Here is a 20,721-nt window from a genome sequence, read left to right as displayed (position 1 = left end):
CAGTCCCAAACATCAGACCCCAAGTACCAGCTCATGTGGAGGTTTTTGTCTTGTCTTGATGAAATACACCATGTACACAGTCCCAAACATCAGACCCCAAGTACCAGCTCATGTGGAGGTTTTTGTCTTGTCTTGATGAAATACACCATGTACACAGTCCCAAACATCAGACCCCAAGTACCAGCTCATGTGGAGGTTTTTGTCTTGTCTTGATGAAATACACCATGTACACAGTCCCAAACATCAGACCCCAAGTACCAGCTCATGTGGAGGTTTTTGTCTTGTCTTGATTAGACACACCATGTACATAGTCCCAAACATCAGACCCCAAGTACCTGCACATGTGGAGATTTTTGTCTTGTCTTGATTAGACACACCATGTACATAGTCCCAAACATCAGACCCCAAGTACCTGCACATGTTGAGATTTTTGTCTTGTCTTGATTAGACACACCATGTACATAGTCCCAAACATCAGACCCCAAGTACCTGCACATGTTGAGATTTTTGTCTTGTCTTGATTAGACACACCATGTACATAGTCCCAAACATCAGACCCCAAGTACCTGCACATGTTGAGATTTTTGTCTTGTCTTGATTAGACACACCATGTACATAGTCCCAAACATCAGACCCCAAGTACCAGCTCATGTGGAGGTTTTTGTCTTGTCTTGATGAAATACACCATGTACACAGTCCCAAACATCAGACCCCAAGTACCAGCTCATGTGGAGGTTTTTGTCTTGTCTTGATGAAATACACCATGTACACAGTCCCAAACATCAGACCCCAAGTACCAGCTCATGTGGAGGTTTTTGTCTTGTCTTGATGAAATACACCATGTACACAGTCCCAAACATCAGACCCCAAGTACCAGCTCATGTGGAGGTTTTTGTCTTGTCTTGATGAAATACACCATGTACACAGTCCCAAACATCAGACCCCAAGTACCAGCTCATGTGGAGGTTTTTGTCTTGTCTTGATGAAATACACCATGTACACAGTCCCAAACATCAGACCCCAAGTACCAGCTCATGTGGAGGTTTTTGTCTTGTCTTGATGAAATACACCATGTACACAGTCCCAAACATCAGACCCCAAGTACCAGCTCATGTGGAGGTTTTTGTCTTGTCTTGATGAAATACACCATGTACACAGTCCCAAACATCAGACCCCAAGTACCAGCTCATGTGGAGGTTTTTGTCTTGTCTTGATGAAATACACCATGTACACAGTCCCAAACATCAGACCCCAAGTACCAGCTCATGTGGAGGTTTTTGTCTTGTCTTGATGAAATACACCATGTACACAGTCCCAAACATCAGACCCCAAGTACCAGCTCATGTGGAGGTTTTTGTCTTGTCTTGATGAAATACACCATGTACACAGTCCCAAACATCAGACCCCAAGTACCAGCTCATGTGGAGGTTTTTGTCTTGTCTTGATGAAATACACCATGTACACAGTCCCAAACATCAGACCCCAAGTACCAGCTCATGTGGAGGTTTTTGTCTTGTCTTGATGAAATACACCATGTACACAGTCCCAAACATCAGACCCCAAGTACCTGCACATGATGAGATTTTTGTCTTGTCTTGATTAGACACACCATGTACATAGTCCCAAACATCAGACCCCAAGTACCTGCACATGTTGAGATTTTTGTCTTGTCTTGATTAGACACACCATGTACATAGTCCCAAACATCAGACCCCAAGTACCTGCACATGTTGAGATTTTTGTCTTGTCTTGATTAGACACACCATGTACATAGTCCCAAACATCAGACCCCAAGTACCTGCACATGTTGAGATTTTTGTCTTGTCTTGATAAGACACACCATGTACACAGTCCCAAACATCCGTCACATCACATCCGTCACATCACATCCGTCACATCACATACGTCACATCACATCTGTCACATCACATCCATCACATCACATCAAAATAGATGGGCACAGACATGACAGATGACCTGGGCCGTTTATTTAAAACAAATAAAATGTTAAAATTAAAATGCCTCCCATCAAACATATTTGAAAACTTTGGATGAAAATCTAAAAACTGATTGAATCCAGCTGTACGAAACAGTTTGTTTCCTGGTCTACCTGATCGGGTACAGGAATTTTGTGCCTGGGTAGTTTGCCTGTATAGAGATGACCTAATGTCAATATGACATTTGCCTGGCTTGTAACAAATCTTTGTAAATATACTAGGAAAATCAACCTGCCTTCAAATAGGAATATATACATATAAGTATTCTCAGAGGACGATATATCACCAGGTCAAAGATCGTCCACAATGTCCATAAAATTATTTCAGAATTCAGTTGACATTTTAGGACTTATATCTTTTGGGGTTTGACATGAGGTGTCAGTAGGTCTCAGTGCAGTGATTAACTTGGTCCTCCATGTTTGGCAGCTACTTTCCTATCAAACTGACCATCACAGGACATCGAGAAAATTTGAATGCTGATGACCTAACGTGGTAGTAGTAATTGTTGCTGATGCTGGTGGTCAATACTGTGACAAGGCTAGATCTTCTATGACCGGCCATCTGATTGGCCGTTGTATCTTTGGGCCAATGCTAATCCAAAGTGGATCAATAGATCATCAGTGTCAATAAGATCATGAGGACAGTCATTCTTTATTCCCACCATTGATAAGTTTTACTTTAAAAAGTAATAGCGTCACAGCCATTTTCAAGGCTTGAAACATACATTCTATAGCATATGTTTGCTGTGATTATTGTGTAGCTACTGGTCCAGGTTTTTTTTTGCTTTGATATTTGTAAAACTAGTCTTGTTTTTTTTTCTTACCTTCTGATTCTCTTCAGAGAGCACTTTAAAAAACAAGGCTTTGCAATTATAGTTTTATTTAGAAAACTCTCCAAGCATGTAAGGAAATTGGGTAATGATAAAATTGTGGCAGGGCGGGTAAATTAGCTGTTGTGTCCTGAGGCCGTCGGGGATAAAAAGTAGTTGAAAGTGGTTTGAAATGCCATCTTTGCATGCTGATGAAGGTAACAGTTGATGGAGGTGCATCACCTTCATCCTCGTTCCGTGTTTTGTGACATTCTCAGGACATTTGAACATTTGAAGCTTCCTTTAGTTGCCTCACTCAACAGGAACTGCTTGTGTCGAGGACTGAACCAAAGAGAAATACCAGTTCTCATTGGATCATCAGCGTGCCTGAGTCCTGGCCTGGTGGGTGAACTGGGTTTAATGATCGTCTCAAGTATTTCAGTTATGTCATGGCACATCAGACGTTCTCAAGTGTATTGTACAGGTTCTGTTCTCCAGTGTATTGTAGAGGTCCTGTTCTCCAGTGTATGGTACAGGTTCTGTTCTCCAGTGTATTGTACAGGTTCTGTTCTCCAGTGTATGGTACAGGTCCTGTTCTCCAGTGTATTGTACAGGTTCTGTTCTCCAGTGTATTGTACAGGTTCTGTTCTCCAGTGTATTGTACAGGTTCTGTTCCCCAGTGTATTGTAGAGGCTCTGTTCTCCAGTGAATTGTACAGGTTCTGTTCTCCAGTGTATTGTAGAGGTTCTGTTCTCCAGTGTATTGTAGAGGTCCTGTTCTCCAGTGTATTGTAGAGGTTCTGTTCTCCAGTGTATTGTACAGGTTCTGTTCTCCAGTGTATTGTACAGGTTCTGTTCTCCAGTGTATTGTACAGGTTCTGTTCTCCAGTGTATTGTAGAGGTTCTGTTCTCCAGTGTATTGTAGAGGTTCTGTTCTCCAGTGTATGGTACAGGTTCTGTTCTCCAGTGTATTGTACAGGTTCTGTTCTCCAGTGTATTGTACAGGTTCTGTTCTCCAGTGTATTGTACAGGTTCTGTTCTCCTGTGTATTGTAGAGGTTCTGTTCTCCTGTGTATTGTACAGGTTCTGTTCTCCAGTGTATTGTATAGGTTCTGTTCTCCAGTGTATTGTACAGGTTCTGTTCTCCAGTGTATTGTACAGGTTCTGTTCTCCAGTGTATTGTACAGGTTCTGTTCTCCAGTGTATTGTATAGGTTCTGTTCTCCAGTGTATTGTATAGGTTCTGTTCTCCAGTGTATTGTACAGGTTCTGTTCTCCAGTGTATTGTACAGGTTCTGTTCTCCAGTGTATTGTACAGGTTCTGTTCTCCAGTGTATTGTATAGGTTCTGTTCTCCAGTGTATTGTATAGGTTCTGTTCTCCAGTGTATTGTACAGGTTCTGTTCTCCAGTGTATTGTACAGGTTCTGTTCTCCAGTGTATTGTACAGGTTCTGTTCTCCTGTGTATTGTACAGGTTCTGTTCTCCAGTGTATTGTATAGGTTCTGTTCTCCTGTGTATTGTATAGGTTCTGTTCTCCAGTGTATTGTACAGGTTCTGTTCTCCAGTGTATTGTACAGGTTCTGTTCTCCAGTGTATTGTACAGGTTCTGTTCTCCAGTGTATTGTACAGGTTCTGTTCTCCAGTGTATTGTACAGGTTCTGTTCTCCAGTGTATTGTAGAGGTCCTGTTCTCCAGTGTATTGTAGAGGTCCTGTTCTCCAGTGTATTGTACAGGTTCTGTTCTCCAGTGTATTGTACAGGTTCTGTTCTCCAGTGTATTGTACAGGTCCTGTTCTCCAGTGTATTGTACAGGTTCTGTTCTCCAGTGTATTGTAGAGATTCTGTTTATTGTACGGGTAGGCTTGTGGTTAAAGTGTTTGCCTGCATTGATAATAATATAAATTTTAAATTTTTCATTTCTGAATGAGGTCAATGCCCAATTTTCAAAATAACAGGGGCGGTCGGGTAGCCTTGTGGTAAAAGCCTTCGCTCGTCATTCCGAAAAGACCCAGGTACAATGTGTGAAGCCCATTTCTGATGTCATGAGTGGGATTCAAACTCTGTGTGTTATAGCTCCTTACACCACAGGGCCACCTTACCCCTCAGTGCAGTGATAAGCTAGACTTTGCAGGTGCTGAGAAAACTAGGTTCATGATGTCATGAGTGGGATTCAAACCCAGTGTGTTGTTGCTCCTTACACCACAGGGCCACGGTACCCCTCAGTGCAGGAGTAAGCCACACTCTACACTTGCTGAGCCACACGGGACATTTCACATTTCACAACGTCTCATCTTGATTATATTGTATCATGCCCAACTGGTTGAATTTTGATCTGATTTCAAACCAGATAGACAATCCCGTCCTTTGAATGTCACACCCATGCAAGCCAGTGCCGGCCCAGAATAACCACGCCACCTGGAAATACGATATCTAATGCTGATCATAATGTATGTCTTTTAAGGGTGATTTATTGCTGGCTGAAGCTAATGATAACTCGGAAATCCTTTTTGTCAGCTAGCAGGCTCCAATGTGATATTAAGGGTGTTTGGTGGTTGTTATTAGGGGAGGTGGCCGGTCTGATCGAGGAGACTGGTGCTTGGGGGATAATCCTTGATGAGGGGTATCTTGACTGGAGGATTAGTAGGTATGGATTAGAAGCATCATGAAGGTTATTTATATCTAAGGCCAGACAAATACATTTTTTGTGTGGAAAATCTACTCTACCTTTAGCTAAAGTTTAAGAAATTAATTTGTTTGAAATATGTTTGATTGTAATGTTTTTTTAGTCCTATACTAGTCAAAAGAAGTTAAGGATCACCTGGATCTTTCATACCATATATAGTAAATCTGTCATGGTTTGGTATATTAAGTATAGATTTATAGAAGAATTGGGTGATCCTTTACTGTTGTTGAATAGCATTTTTCTGTATGTATTTTTTGTTTTTATTCTAGATAACAAATCATTTAGTAAGAAAATATTTTGGTAGCAGGCGGAAAGGTTATCAGTAAGGGACTGACCATTTGATATTCTTGGGGAAGGGGGAGGGGGAGAGGGGGACCCGGGGTTTTGTATGAGGATTACATATTTTTCACCTACAGTTACAAAACCGGATATTTTTTTATTTAAAACAATCTTTAAAAGCAGTCTTTTTTTGCTATTTTTTTGGGTGGTATTTCATTTTAAGAATTGACTTCAATTTGTTTAGTGTTGATGGAGGTAAAAAAGTAAAAACCGGTGTGCACGCTCTGCATGAAATCCGCTTCATGGATTTACAGTGTGTGCACCTTATTCTGCGTGTACTCTGCATAAATGCAAAAAAAGCGTTGGATTCAATTTTTAATTAACATTGTCCTATCTGAGAATTAATAGTTTGACAAGTCATCGTATGACTTAACCCTAACATCTGTCATCTAAATAATAACTAAACAATGGGCCCATGGCAGCCCCAGTTTCACACCCTGAAATGTAGTAAATAAATCAACAACGAACATTTATCATTTGGGTAAAATTTGTTTACTTTTGAGAAAATTAAGTATTTTTTAGAGTAGTGTTTTTTACCTAGTTTGAATAGTGCCATGAGTCAGTAGTTGCGAGTTTGGACGTGGTGCGACGTTTCCGCTACAAGTTCACCCCAGCACTTGCTTGACTGTTCAAGCAGGCGATGCACTTTCTGATTCACTCTTAAATAAACAATATTTTATTCCCAAGCAGTGGATATTAAATCTGTGTCTTCCAGTTTGGGTGGAGACATATTCACATCAGATAGGCAATGTCTCTCATGTCAAAAACTCCCTTAAACTAATTCAGTTGTGAAAGTGTTGGAGAGCTTGGTTCCTCCCGATTGCTTCAAACAATGATGTCGCACTTGTTACACTTGGGCTTCATACTGCCAGGATAAAAGCAGCTCGAGAAATCATAGGAGATCTTCCTAAAGGTGAAAGGATATATAATTTGGTTACAAGGTAAAACCATTGTTGCCTCGCAGCCCGGCTATATTAGTTGGGCTATATTAGTTCTGATTCAAAGACTCTTTAGTTCGTACTTCATGTACTAACAAACTTGGAAGCCAAAAGACTCGAACACTGAAGGGAATATTGTCAATAGCGGCTTTTCAAATGGAGAAATTAGGCTGTAGAAAGTGACGATAATGTCCAGGTCTAAACCAGTGTTGACAAAATGAAATCCGAATATTCTAACAATACATTTGAATGTATATAGGACTTCAGTGAACTATGTGATTTGTGTAACTTGTGAAATTTGAAAATGTGGCTGATATTTGAACTTATTTGCAATCTTCAACACATGCACACTTCTTGTTGGGCCGTGTTGTAATGTTCTGTTCAGTGTTGACCTGGCTCTGGATTGATCCACCATCGATTCCGTATTTATTTGTTGGGTATCAAATACTCGATAACACTCACAAATCTGTAAACATTTAATGTTTATGTTAAATCCAAAATGTTACAAGAATTGTCCATTGCACTTTTTCTGATTGTACTCAGAGTTGGGGAACAATTGAATGTGCTTGGTTAACAATGGAAGACAATTGAATCTGCTTGGTTAGGAATGGAGGACAATTGAATCTGCTTGGTTAGGAATGGAGGACAATTGAATCTGCTTGGTTAGGAATGGAGGACAATTAAATCTGCTTGGTTAACAATGGAGGACAATTAAATCTGCTTGGTTAGGAATGGAGGACAATTGAATCTGCTTGGTTAAGAATGGAGGACAATTGAATCTGCTTGGTTAACATTTGAAGACAATTGAATCTGCTTGGTTAAAAATGGAGGACAATTGAATCTGCTTGGTAAACAATAGAGGAAAATTGAATCTGCTTGGTTAACAATGGAGGTAATTGAATCTGCTTGGTTAAGTATGGAGGACAATTGAATCTGCTTGGTTAACATTGGAGGTAATTGAATCTGCTTGGTTAAGTATGGAGGACAATTGAATCTGCTTGGTTAAGTATGGAGGACAATTGTATCTGCTTGGTTAACATTCAAGGTAATTGAATCTGCTTGGTTAAGTATGGAGGACAATTGAATCTGCTTGGTTAACATTGGAAGACAATTGAATCTGCTTGGTTAACATTGGAGGTAATTGAATCTGCTTGGTTAAGTATGGAGGACAATTGAATCTGCTTGGTTAAGTATGGAGGACAATTGAATCTGCTTGGTTAACATTGGAAGACAATTGAATCTGCTTGGTGAAGAATGGAGGACAATTGAATCTGCCTGGTTAACAATAGAGGACAATTGAATCTGCTTGGTTAACATTGGAGGTAATTGAATCTGCTTGGTTAAGTATGGAGGACAATTGAATCTGCTTGGTTAAGTATGGAGGACAATTGAATCTGCTTGGTTAAAAATGGAGGACAATTGAATCTGCTTGGTTAAAAATGGAGGACAATTGAATCTGCTTGGTTAAGTATGGAGGACAATTGAATCTGCTTGGTTAACAATGGAGGACAATTGAATCTGCTTGGTTAAGTATGGAGGACAATTGAATCTGCTTGGTTACAAATGGAGGACAATTGAATCTGCTTGGTTAAAAATGGAGGACAATTGAATCTGCTTGGTTAACAATGGAGGACAATTGAATCTGCTTGGTTAACAATGGAGGACAATTGAATCTGCTTGGTTAACAATGGAGGACAATTGAATCTTCTTGGTTAACAATGGAAGAAGGAAGATATGATATATGTCAGTATTAAGTATTTATCAAATAAAAGTGTTTTTTACACTGAAGGACACATTTTTTAAATTTGGTACGTGATTACTATCAAGAAATGTCTTCATATGTAGCGGTGTGTCCAGTAAATGTCCAATTAAACAACCCTTATCTCGCTCCCTCACTCCTCCGACATCAATCTGATGTCGTCATATAACTGGAATACTGTTCAAAGTGACGTTAAACCAAACTCACTCACTCACTCACTCACTCACTCACTCACTTTTTATCAGTACAACCAGCAAGTGAGTTTGATAGTGACTTACACTCGATCCCCGTGTTATTCAAGAGTGATAACAAAATACAGTTTAAAGAAAAGAGTCAAAACAGACAAAAATTGAAAAAATGGGATCTCCCTAATAAGGGCATTGTGTTGATGAGGCAGATGTTAGTTTTAGGAGTATCAAATAAACAATAACGTGTTCCCTGCGGTTTCAAGGAAGGGTGAGTTTCTGTGTAATTAAGATCTATTTTAAAATCTTGTTGCTCAGAAGTTCGGGACCTCCAGCTCATATTCCTACAGTAATAGCATTTAGACCTGCCATAAATCTTTACATGGAATTATCCCTAACCTGTTTTTAACGAACAGCTCAGAACTTGGTCCTAGTTAACGCTGACACAGTAAATATTAGCTTTACATACACACTGTGTTTACATGTTGCATGAAAAGTTATTTACAAATGTCTGATTTAATCGTTTGGATTAATTTAAATGTAAATACCAAATAGTTTATTTTCATGTTTATATTAATGAGTCTTGCCTACATATTTTAAAGGACTCACTTCTGAATGAGGTCAATGCCCAATTTTCTAAATATGAGGGTTGGTTGGGTGGTCGTGGTTAAAGCGTTCGCTCGTCATGCCAAAGACCTGGGTTCGATTCCCGACATGGGTACAATGTGTGAAGCCCCTTTCTGGTGTCCCCTGCTGTGATATTGCTGGAATATTGCTAAAAGTGACGTTAAACCACTCACTCACTCACTCTCACTCTCACTCTCACTCTCACTCACTCACTCACTCACTCACTCACTCACTCACTCTGAATATGAATGTCAACAAATAAACCCTACTTTCACAGGTGTGTCTCTCTTTACTGGTTATCAACGTCTTTATATTCTTTTAATATATAATATATATTCATTTTCCACAAATTCCGTCCCCTACTACTAAATGCACACAAAAATAAATGGAAAAAAGTCCAAGAGTCTTATAGAAGTGAAAATATTCTTGAGAAGTAATAAAGTCCCCTGCACATCCAATGCTTATCTGACTTGTTTAAGCCCCACTTCCTGACGACATGTTGGTTATTTTGGGCTCCACAAATCTTGGCATACTGATTAAAAGTAGAAACATGTTATCAATTAAAAGTAATAAAATAGTTTTCTTTTTGTGACAGAGGACTTTTATATAATTGGCTTTCGAGGACTTGCTAGGGTCTTTAAAAAGCTGTATTCAGAATAATTTTACCAAATCTTGATGAATAAGAAATCAAATATTTTAAAATTTATTTTAGTCTTTCATGTGTTAACTAATACTAACCATGTTTTACTCGGTTTGAGGTTAACTGACATTCACATAATTTTGTTCCATCTCGGTTAAGTATTAAGTGTTATTTGTCAGAGTGCGAATTAACCTGAATCTCTCCGTTCAGTCATTCCTCACTGTGTGTTTACTCCAACGCAGGTTCCACCGAAAAGTGGAATAAACAGCCTTCATCCCTGATTAGGTTGTTTATTATTTTATTTTGTTTATTTGTTTTTAGTTAAGCACTGCTGATAGGATGTATAATTTTATGAAACATATGGAAATTTGGATTAAATTCAATTTCATGCTTGAGAAGCGATGCACTTCAGCACACATTTTGTTAAATCGTTAAAGAAATTAATTTGTGAGATTTATGGCTAATTAATGCTGGATGGAATCCTCTGCTCTCGGTGCCTGGAGATTGGCATATGGTGATGCCGTTAATCTCAGTGCTTAATGACCTAAAGATGTGGATATTAATCTCAGTGATATAAGCAAAGTATTATCAAGATATTATTAGGAAGGGGAGATAAACCTGGTTCTTAATAGCAGGGCATTATGGACAAAATCAAACATTTTTTTAGATAAAAATCTAATACATAATCTTAATTTTCGAAAAGTGGAATGCTGCTTATTTTTGCTGTTTCAGCAGGTACAAATTATAAAAAAATTAATTTGATTAAAAAAATGCATCTTTGGACTGGGGTTTTTTTCAAATATTTTTTGTCATCACAATTTCAATAGTTCTATTGTTTAGAGTTGATTAATTGGAAAAGTATTCCAGTTATTTCACGTCGTGTCAGCTTGATGTGGGAGGAAAGCCCGAAGTGATGCAGGTCTTAGATATTTACCACTTAGAAACCTAGAAACATAATTGGGGTGAACCATGATTCGAACCCATAATCATAGGTTCCTGGTGTGCTCAAGGGACACAACTCTGCACAGTGAATTGAAGCACCATAGACAACTGCCCTCCCCCATCCTTCCCGTTCAGAACAAAACAAATATACAAACGGGAAAAAAGTAAGCAATTGTACATTTTTATCCAACATATTTGAAGTAGATGTCGCGAGAATGCAACATATTTTTATCATTATTTGTTCTTTGAATATATCTAGATTTGTTCAACAGTATGTTTTTCAACAATCAGTGAAATGGTGGTGGATGCTTGTCTACCCCTCCAGGACCATTAATACCTTGATAAAACACTGGGAGTGAAGTGGACAAACAACACCTACAATCTCTCCATAGCCCAAGGCTAGTAGAAAATGACATGGGCCAGTCAAATGCTGTCAGGCATTAGCACTGTTGTCTGGATATAAGTTCTTCACTGACCATTGGGTTTTTCATCCCCACCATGGAAGGGGGATATAGGAATGGGTGCTGTCCATCCTTCCGTCACATTTCGTTTCTGGAGCAGAACTTTGCACATAGATAGGTCTGGTGGTGAACTGGTGCCTTTTGATAGTTTGGGATTTAAGAGTTTCCATAGCAACGACTTTGACTTAGACTGAAAATGGAGGTAGTGCTCCTTTCCGGAGCAGATCTTGAAAATCGTACAATATTTCTTCACCACACTTGGCACATAGATAGGTCTAGTGGTAAACTGGTGCCTTTTGATAGTTTGGAATTTAAGAGTTTCCATAGCAACGACTTTGACTTAGACTGAAAATGGAGGTAGTGCTCCTTTCTGGAGCAGATCTTGAAAATCGTACAATATTTCTTCACCACACTTGGCACATAGATAGGTCTAGTGGTAAACTGGTGCCTTTTGATAGTTTGGGATTTTTGAAAAATTTATTTTGCAAGTTACTATAGCAACGACTTTGACTTAGTGCACAGGGGCTAAAGCCTTGCACACGACTGCTTCAGCTGTGTCTGCATGTAGCCCTTAGGTCTCGTGAACTGTTTAGATCCAGGGTAGAATAGGTCTTCAGCATCCCATGCTTGCCATAAATGGCGTCTATGCTTTTCATAAGAGGCGACTACGGAAAAGGGGGGTCTGGCTCGCTGACATGGTTGATATTTGTCGCTGATCCAAATTGCATGGATCGATGCTCGTGATGTCAATCACTGGATTGTTTGGTCCAGACTTGATTATTTCTCAGACCACAGTCATTTTGCTGGAATATTTCTGATTGCGGCATAAAACAACAAACAAACAAACACTTAGGTCTTGTGCATATTGTGCCATGTTCAAGTGTATTTTATTGGTGGGATGTCGAGGCGTGTAACTGTTTGTATTTTCTACTAAGTATTCATACATGTGTTTTGCATGGCGGGAGTATTCAAGTTGTAAGATACATAAAATACACAATTTTAAAAAATCCCTAATTTTTATGAAATGCAGATTGTCCCACTACCGAAGCGCACTTAAGTCTGTAACAGTGTTGGAGCAGCTGCATCTGCTGCTTCATCCTTAGGGTTCCTTCACTTAAATTTAGACCTGCATCACTTCGGGCTTTCCTCCCACATTAAGCTGACACCCGCGATATAACTGGAATACTGTTAAAAGCGGTGTTAAACCCAACTAACTCACTCACTTACATTTAACTGAAAATATTAATTGGAAAAGGACCATATTTCCCCTAATTCTTTAACAATTTACTTCAATTTTATTTTGCATTTATGGAGTTTTGCTATGCATATTTAGACAATACACAAACTAGTATGTACTTTTTACTCCATAACACAGAGATGCGCTGAAGTCATTTCCTATTGATAGATACGTCAACAATAATAACTTCACAGACAAAAAAAAAATGAAAAAAAAATGTGGACATCAATAAGAAATCAGGCACATCTTTCAGCGCAATAATGTTACACAAGCCCCGCCCATTCTATGATCAACCAGTAGTTTGTTAGTGGGTGTGGCCTAATTGTTTTTCGGTTTATGGCAACATGAACACAAAAAAAGCTGTCTTGGTTGGCCAATCAAATGCAGTGGAATCAGATGCAACTTATTTATTTTAGATTATTCATTATATGGCTTCCAAAAGGGGTAGTTCATATAATTGTTTTACTTTATACTCTATTCTTCCAATTTGACTTTGACCTTCGAGAGGCTGTAGTTTATTGATGGTACATGGAAAAACGGGAAAACAGGAACGATAAAACTATGAACATGTTTCTCCCTGACTACACTGTGTGTAATAGTGGATGTCCCTGACGGGCCGAGGCTCGATGGTTTCAGCGAGGAACAGCGCCACCTACATGATGAACAAACCAGACCAGGCCTCCTTTTTTTAAAGTAAGCTATCGGTAATGAACCCGTGCCTGTTAAACATACGTTTTCACTGTCACTACAGTTGCATCCTTTTCTGAAAATAACAACCCTGTATTTGCTCATCCATCTTAGATGATGGGAGTCGACTCATTTAGCCCCCGTGGGGATTCCAGGCCAGGCTTGGAGGAACGGGTGGCCAAGTCGTCAAAGTCGTCACAGTACTCTAAGCTGGGCCCATTCCACCAAGCCATCATAGCGCTAAGGTGATCGTAAGTCACATACTTACACAGATTTATGACAATCGGCAGAGCGATACAAGCACTTTGTGGAAGAGCCCATAACTGTATCTGTTTGAGAAACCCGAAAACTATTATCATGGGTTCGAATCCCAGCTTTGACCTCATCATGTTTCTTGGTTTGTCTGCACCATACCAAAGTGGTAAATGTTTAAGATCTGCGTAGGCTGTTGATAGAGCTGTCAGATACTTGTTTGGGCTCAACAGGAGACTGCCTTGGTATTCCTGGAATGGTTGTGACTTTGCAGTAAAACATTAATTCTTTTATTCAGCTTTTTTGTTTTCACTGTGTTCTATTACCAGCTTAGTGTAGTAGTACTTTCCTACAAGGTTAGTTTGTCACGCCGCTGACACAAGTTCGAATCCCATATGTGAACTCATTTCTGGTGTTGCTACCATGATACTAATCCTGCACCATGACCGTGGAATATATTTATTTTATGAAGAAAAATATCTAGAAATGCATACAAAAGCAAGTCTAGCCAGCTCAAGCTAGCTCTATTCCACTATTCCTCTATTCCGTTCTGAAATCAGCATAGGGAATTTTTTTTTATTTTTAGAGTCAAGAATGATATTGTGTAATATAAGATTTCAGAGACTAAATGTTAGTCTACCATGATACTACTGGAGCCTTACTAAAAGTGGCCTCAAATCCTCACTCACTCACACTCACTCACTCACTCACTCACTCACTCACTCACTCACTCACTCACTCACTGCTGAAACACTGCCAAACTTTATAATTGAAAGAAAAAAATAATGACATTTTTGTACTATGAATTTTGGTGGCTAGTTTGTAGAGATAGAATGGTTAGCGAGCATTAGTCACATGGCCTTAAATGAAACAAATATTATAACAAAATGACAATTTGGGGGTAAATGACATAAACTGTCATCATTATCAGAAGCTTTCACTTTCACTTCAACAATATATCTTTTCATAACACATGAATATAAGGTACTGGGAGAAATGTGTTGGTGGGGTAGCCCAGTGGTCGAAGTGTTCGCTCGTTAACGGAAGACCTGCGTTCGATTCCACACATGGATACAATGTGTTCAGCCCGTTTCTGGTGTCCCCCACCGTGATAATGCTGGAATATTCCTAAAAGCAGCGTAAAACCTCACCCACCCACCCACCCACTCACTCACTCACTCACTCACTCACTCACTCACTCACTCACTCACTCACTCAAATACTTTTTTGTCCTTTACATTGAATATTGAATATTAATGCAGTAGCATAAACCTGTTACAAAATCTTACGAGTGAAATTATACTGATTAAAGAATCATGGACACAAATTAATCTTTCTGGATCTTGGGATTTATTTATTTTAAGATTGAGATCAAGGTTGATATTTAGACACCTGTGAAAATAATTACTTCGTAGTTCCATTGTTTTTTTTTACAAGGACATCTATGTGGAGGGCCTTGATGAAGCTCTTGCTCATTGCCTCAAGGAACTGAGTTTGATTCCTCAACTTAGTCCTGTTTTTTAATTCTGACCAGGTGCCCGCTTCTGCTGAATTTATAAATCCTGATAGACTCTCTCCACAGTTTGAGTGTCGATACGTGCACTCCATGTGTAATACAGTTATGTATATTTCCCACATATAATCTGTTTTCAAGGGACACTCCCAATTCAGTTAGTGTTTGAATCCTGTGCAGGTATTGTTCTGATGTAGCCAGTGACTGTTCCTTACAGTGGGATGTAAAGCAGCGCTTTAACCTCGCTCCGCAGTCAGCTTGAACTGGTGGGGCAAAGAATGCCTATCTTTTGTATACAAACTATGTACAAACATCATGTAGGATGTCCTCCGCTCTATAAATACAAACATCTCCGTATACCTAAACTGTCATTGATGTTTTAGCACGGGAACTCAATACACCAGTGTGTGCCTATAGCCTGTGTCGCCTCTACGTTCCCTAAGCCTATTACTTTACAATTGGGAGAGTATTCGAGATAGCTATCGACTTCTCACACTCTGATATGTTTTATGTGTTCTAACTCCTCTACTTCATACTGAACATAATACACACCAATAAGAGCTGAGAAGCTATCAACGAAAAACCAGCACGTGCTTGGCTGACCAAGGCCCAAATCTGCAGTGTTCAGTCAGCGATCAGTGAAGCGGAACCTAGGAGAGACAGAGCGAGTGAACGGCAGCCTTGATTGGGATGCAGACAGTGTTGTGGCACAGAGCTCTTGAGTTGTTCAGTGAGGAAGGAGCTTAGCTGTGAGCAGACGTGAGTTTGTGTTTGCGTTTGGAAGTACAGACTGCTATAGGCAGTGTGATTTGGACTTGCGATTTCACTGAGAAGTGATCCAAGGCCTTGACTACACCTTGTGGATATCTTTGGATAACTGTGCAGGTCGTGCTTGACTGGTTTAGAGCAGGCTGCGGCACCTGAAGTGTGTGTTGAGCAGACTTACACTAGGAGGAGAAACACATGGCCGGCTTTGTTTTGATTCCTCGAGGGTAAGTGCATGCCTGTTTCATAGTCCAGCTACATCATGGTCAGAAGCTATTACCAAGGTTACCCATCCTGAATCAACCAATGTCATGGGTTTTATGAGACAGTGGTTGTAAACATGGCTTAGATGTTGCTATAAAGTAGAAATGAGTTTGCCAATGAGTCAAAGGAGAGGATGCTTTCGGGAGAGGCCTGGGGTGTTTGTGATGTATTTATTTGAGTTTTGTGTTTATTTCACTATCGGAGCATCGTGAATCGCAGAGAAAGATCTCTCTGTTAGCCGATAGACTCACAACATCCCGTGAGTTGGCGACATAAAACTGACACCAGTCCGGCTAAAAATACACTAGCGACTTTTGACAAGGATTGTGAACCAGTTTTCTTTGGTCAAAATTGGCAACAATCAAAACTGCACAGATTGTCTGAGGCACGCGAACAGAGATGGATACGTTATTGACAGCCTGCTCCGTGTCCACTATCGCATGTTAGCACCGACAGGTTTCATTTCCACTGGGAGTTGGTATTGACATGCGGTGATTTGGTGTCTCGATAGCCGGCTATCAACAGTCACTGGTGTCGTTCATTCGTGAGGGTTCACCTCAACAGTGTTTTATGTGCATGTTTCCATAGACTCTTCGCTTCACCTATTGTTGGGGCTGTGCGAGGTTTAGCGCAACTCTCATGACCTTCACTATTTGCTTCTTTGTCAAGGAAACTCTAACTCTCGTCAACCCTAACAAAGACAAATGTGAAACTTGATCAGAATTACTGCAAATAGGTGGCTTGCACGGCAAAGGAATATTGTTATTTGCCTGTGAAACGGCAAGTTATGGTTGAAAATTCACACCCTTGGGTGAAAAAATATTTACAATTTTAAACGCATGTGTGCAAGTGATTTCTGCCTCGGCCCTATGGGTGTATGTTTTGAGGGCACTTTGAGATATTTGAAGTCATACTTTTCCTGTTATGAGGATTGAGTGTCAAGCAATTAGAGTGTCTTTGTGGTTTTACAGGCTTTGTATGAGTGCTGGAATCAGGACTGTCATAAACAGGGGATCTGTCGTTCTTTATGTTTGTGATATGTTCAAAATTTTTGATGTGGTACACACAGGGAGTACAGTTCACACATAAACAGAGTTATTGGTGATTCCGAGGTATCTAGTTTAACTTTCTACAGTTTTGTCTGTGTGTGATGGTAACATTTTGGTTCTTTTCATCGCTGTTATAGGGTTGTTAGGCGGAACTGTTTAAAGTTTTGGATGAATTTTTTAAAATATAAACAAGTGTGTTAAGAAACTAAGTGAAGTTCTACGAGTTACAATTGATGAAGGATTTGTATTTCTTCCATTCATTGCTTATGAAGATCAGTTAGTCAAATATTACTTATCCCACACCTTTTTCACTTTATTGTTATATTTACTGTTAAAAAATTTCAAAATTACTATTCAAAGGTGATAAATCATTATATTTGATAGGTAAATGTTAGACAACCTTAAATTAGAACACCATCTTCCCTTTAAATAATTGCAACAAATATGTTATATCTTTCCTCAAAAACAGTTGCTGAAGCCATCAAGATTTTTCCATGTTTTACGTAGTGTTAAGACATCATAGTTTTGTCTTTGAAAAAAAAGTGTCAAATATCTACAGTAAATATTTATTTTATTCAATCATTTATTACCCATTTTTATACTTTTTTAAAAATAAATCATTTTTTATATTTTTTTACTGCCGTGATATTGCTGGAATATTGCTAAAACCAGTGTAAAACCATACTCACTCAATCACTTTTTAATATTATTGTTTTTGTTACTCATTTACTTGAAATTGTTTCTAACTATGTAGCCTTGTGTGCAACTGATTCTGTATATTCTATTGTCTAATGTACACACCTCCTGATGAGTTCAAGATGTCGGATGTAGTTTCCCTCGCTGTCGAGACATGGCCGTGGTTGAACCACAGTGCAGTGGTCATTTTATCCAGAGAGATATGCCTAGATTTGTATGGAGGCTAAGTATAGCAGAGATTGGACTGATCTAAATTAGAATGAATGAAAGCTTGATAAACGTACGTTTTCTACATTATTCATCCTGGTCCTTTGATGTGAACAACGTAGGTTTGATGAGATTTGTTGTACAAATCCGGGCAAACAGAGTCACACTTGAGGTCGGGGCACCATGCTCCCACGCTGTTCTGACAGTCAAACCTTTTGTCAAACATTTAATCAAACATTTAATCAAACATTACCCAAGGGAGTTCAGTTTATAAGATTTTGAAGCTTTCTGAAGATAGTTATTGAGATGACATTCCAAAAATATTTTGACTTAAGTCAGACACAAAGCAGGAAAAAGTTTAAAATATTTTGGTTGTCTTTTAACATGGCAGATATCTTTAAAGGAAGTTCCTGATAATATTTGTCTTAATTGTCATAAAGGGAATTTATTTTGAATGTTTATATAGCTTTATGGAGATGGTTGCTGATTCTTTAGGATGTACAAGATATTCAATTAGTCAAACAAAAATCAACCAAGTTGAGGTCTAAATTTCTGTACATAGCAGTTTATACAAAGGCCTTACAGGTAGAATGAAAAGTATTGGATAACATTTGAAGATGTGTTGTACAGTTTTCTACTACATATATCTGATAAGATGAGCTTTCTGTTTCTACTACCCCTGTAGGGGGAGCGTGTAGAAGATGTATCTTTTGTCGACAGGTTAACCAGATCAACGGAGAAGGGACTGTTGCACAGATTAGCGTTCTTTGTGTATTAACGTGGCTGTGTTTGGAATATTTTGGAGATTTCCCTACAACACGACAGTGGCGAAACAAAGCCATGACTTCGATGAGGTTTTGATCGTGTTGTGATAGGTGTCTTAAGCTTTCTGATTTTTTGTCTGCGACATTTACCTGTCGTAGTTCATGTACAGTGTACATAGAATAGAAGTTGATGGTACGGAAGGTCCTCAACGGGTAGGGTAGGGTAGGGTAGGGTAGGGTAGGGTAGGGTAGGGTAGGGCAGGGCAGGGCAGGGCAGGGCAGGGCAGGGCAGGGCAGGGCAGGGCAGGGCAGGGCAGGGCAGGGCAGGGCAGGGCAGGGCAGGGCAGGGCAGGGCAGGGTAGGGCAGGGCAGGGCAGGGCAGGGTAGGGTAGGGCAGGGCAGGGCAGGGTAGGGTAGGGCAGGGTAGGGTAGGGTAGGGTAGGGTAGGGTAGGGCAGGGTAGGGTAGGGCAGGGTTGCAGACTGGAAATACATGTTTCCCAGACCACTGCACTGGCTACTTGAAAATCTTATTGATCAGTTCTTGTCAAAAGTTGCCAGTCTCAATTTTTGGGGAATCAAGTGTGATGGTCCATCTCTATTTATTGTTGATTATTGTTTGTTTATTTTTTGTACACAATAGACATCATAAGGATATGTATTACTAATTGGCTAAAAAAAAATATGACTGTCCACAGGACGTGTAAACTTTGTAGTTCCTCCTCGGTGGAATTAAATTTAGGCTTCTTAGTAATGCTTGTAGGTTAGGGATTAATTATTTATACAGGTAGGGATATGTGATTACTTTTTAGATTAGATTTAAAATTTACAACCAAAAGTTTTAATTTGTAAAATTCTTTTTATGTTTTTGTTGTGGACTTAATCATTTCGTACCAGTACCAAAAAAATGCTGATCTACTTAATAAAACCGGCACCCTACTATTCTTGAGAGAGGGGGTTGAACTCCTCTCCACCCCGAGTGCGCCACCCCACCCCACCCCACCCCACCCATCTCTCACACACTACCCTACATTGTAAACTCCTTTCACTCGTAATGAGTGGTCACTGACATACACATGACACCTTATTGTCTCCCCCTCCCCCCTCCCCCTCCCCTCCCTGCCCCACCATCACAGAACTCCCCCTCCCCAACTCTTGTGGATGATTACCTGTACTAGCCCCAGGGGTCAGAGATGATGCCCTCCCGCCGATCCTCGGGACAGTCAGGGGATAAGATCAGTGTAAAAAAACAACAAAGAGTGGACAGTGTTTTCTGTGGTTTTCTGATAACATGGTGCTGTAGCCCCGGGGTGGGGGTGTAATTGTATGGCGGGGTGGATGTACGAGGGGATGAGGGACACTGGGGCACTGTCTCCGTGAGATCTTTATGTGAGCGTGACCTGTTGTTCTGGCCGACACACCTGTTGGCTGCATGGGATCGCGACTCCATGAGACCGGTGATAAAAAGGGTATTAGTTAGGTTAGCTGGTTTGTGGGGCGAGTGGAGGAATTTCAGGTGACAGAGTTTATTTATTTGTCTGACTTTATTGCTTGAAATATCTCTTAATCAATTTTTTAAATTTTTTTTAAGTTTGAAAATTGCTTTTGTGAACTATGAATATCCTCTTCCATTAGCCAACACTGCACTCCCCCACCCCCTCGATTGTACAGAATCCACCCCACCTTGTGTCTCTCCAACCATCTTATGTTAACACCCTTCTCTCTAACGGTATCACATCCCAAGATCACCTCTAGCCCACCCCATTCTACCCCACCCCACCTCACCTCACCCCACCTCAACTGTGTCTGCCAAGCTTCCTATTTTCCTGTCTGGAGAATCTATTTTCTTTATAATATGATCCAGAAAGTTTTCTCCCACTTCATGTCATACCCTCTCTGTTTATCAGACTGT

The 20,721-nt window shown here is 39.8% G+C and overlaps 1 protein-coding gene across 2 annotated transcripts in view; it reads left to right on the top strand.

Moving 5' to 3' along the window:
• The window catches only part of LOC124122871 (cell adhesion molecule-related/down-regulated by oncogenes-like), a 346,871-nt gene that overhangs the window by 213,567 nt on the left and 112,583 nt on the right, over window positions 1-20,721 (top strand). Inside the window, exon 1 of one of the 2 annotated variants that reach the window (XM_048390127.1) lies at window positions 15,457-16,058. The exons of the other annotated variant lie outside the window; for it this stretch is intronic. The gene's annotated coding sequence lies outside the window, so the exon portion shown is untranslated. Of the gene's footprint in view, window positions 1-15,456; window positions 16,059-20,721 lie in introns of those variants that run through there. 2 annotated transcript variants of the gene reach the window in all.

The sequence above is a fragment of the Haliotis rufescens genome, unplaced genomic scaffold, assembly GCF_023055435.1.
Source record: "Haliotis rufescens isolate VD_foot unplaced genomic scaffold, xgHalRufe1.0.p SCAF_84, whole genome shotgun sequence".
Classification (NCBI taxonomy): Eukaryota; Metazoa; Mollusca; class Gastropoda; order Lepetellida; family Haliotidae; genus Haliotis; species Haliotis rufescens.
The sequence above is the reverse complement of the archived record's forward strand: the minus strand, read 5'-3'. Positions and strand labels throughout refer to the sequence as shown.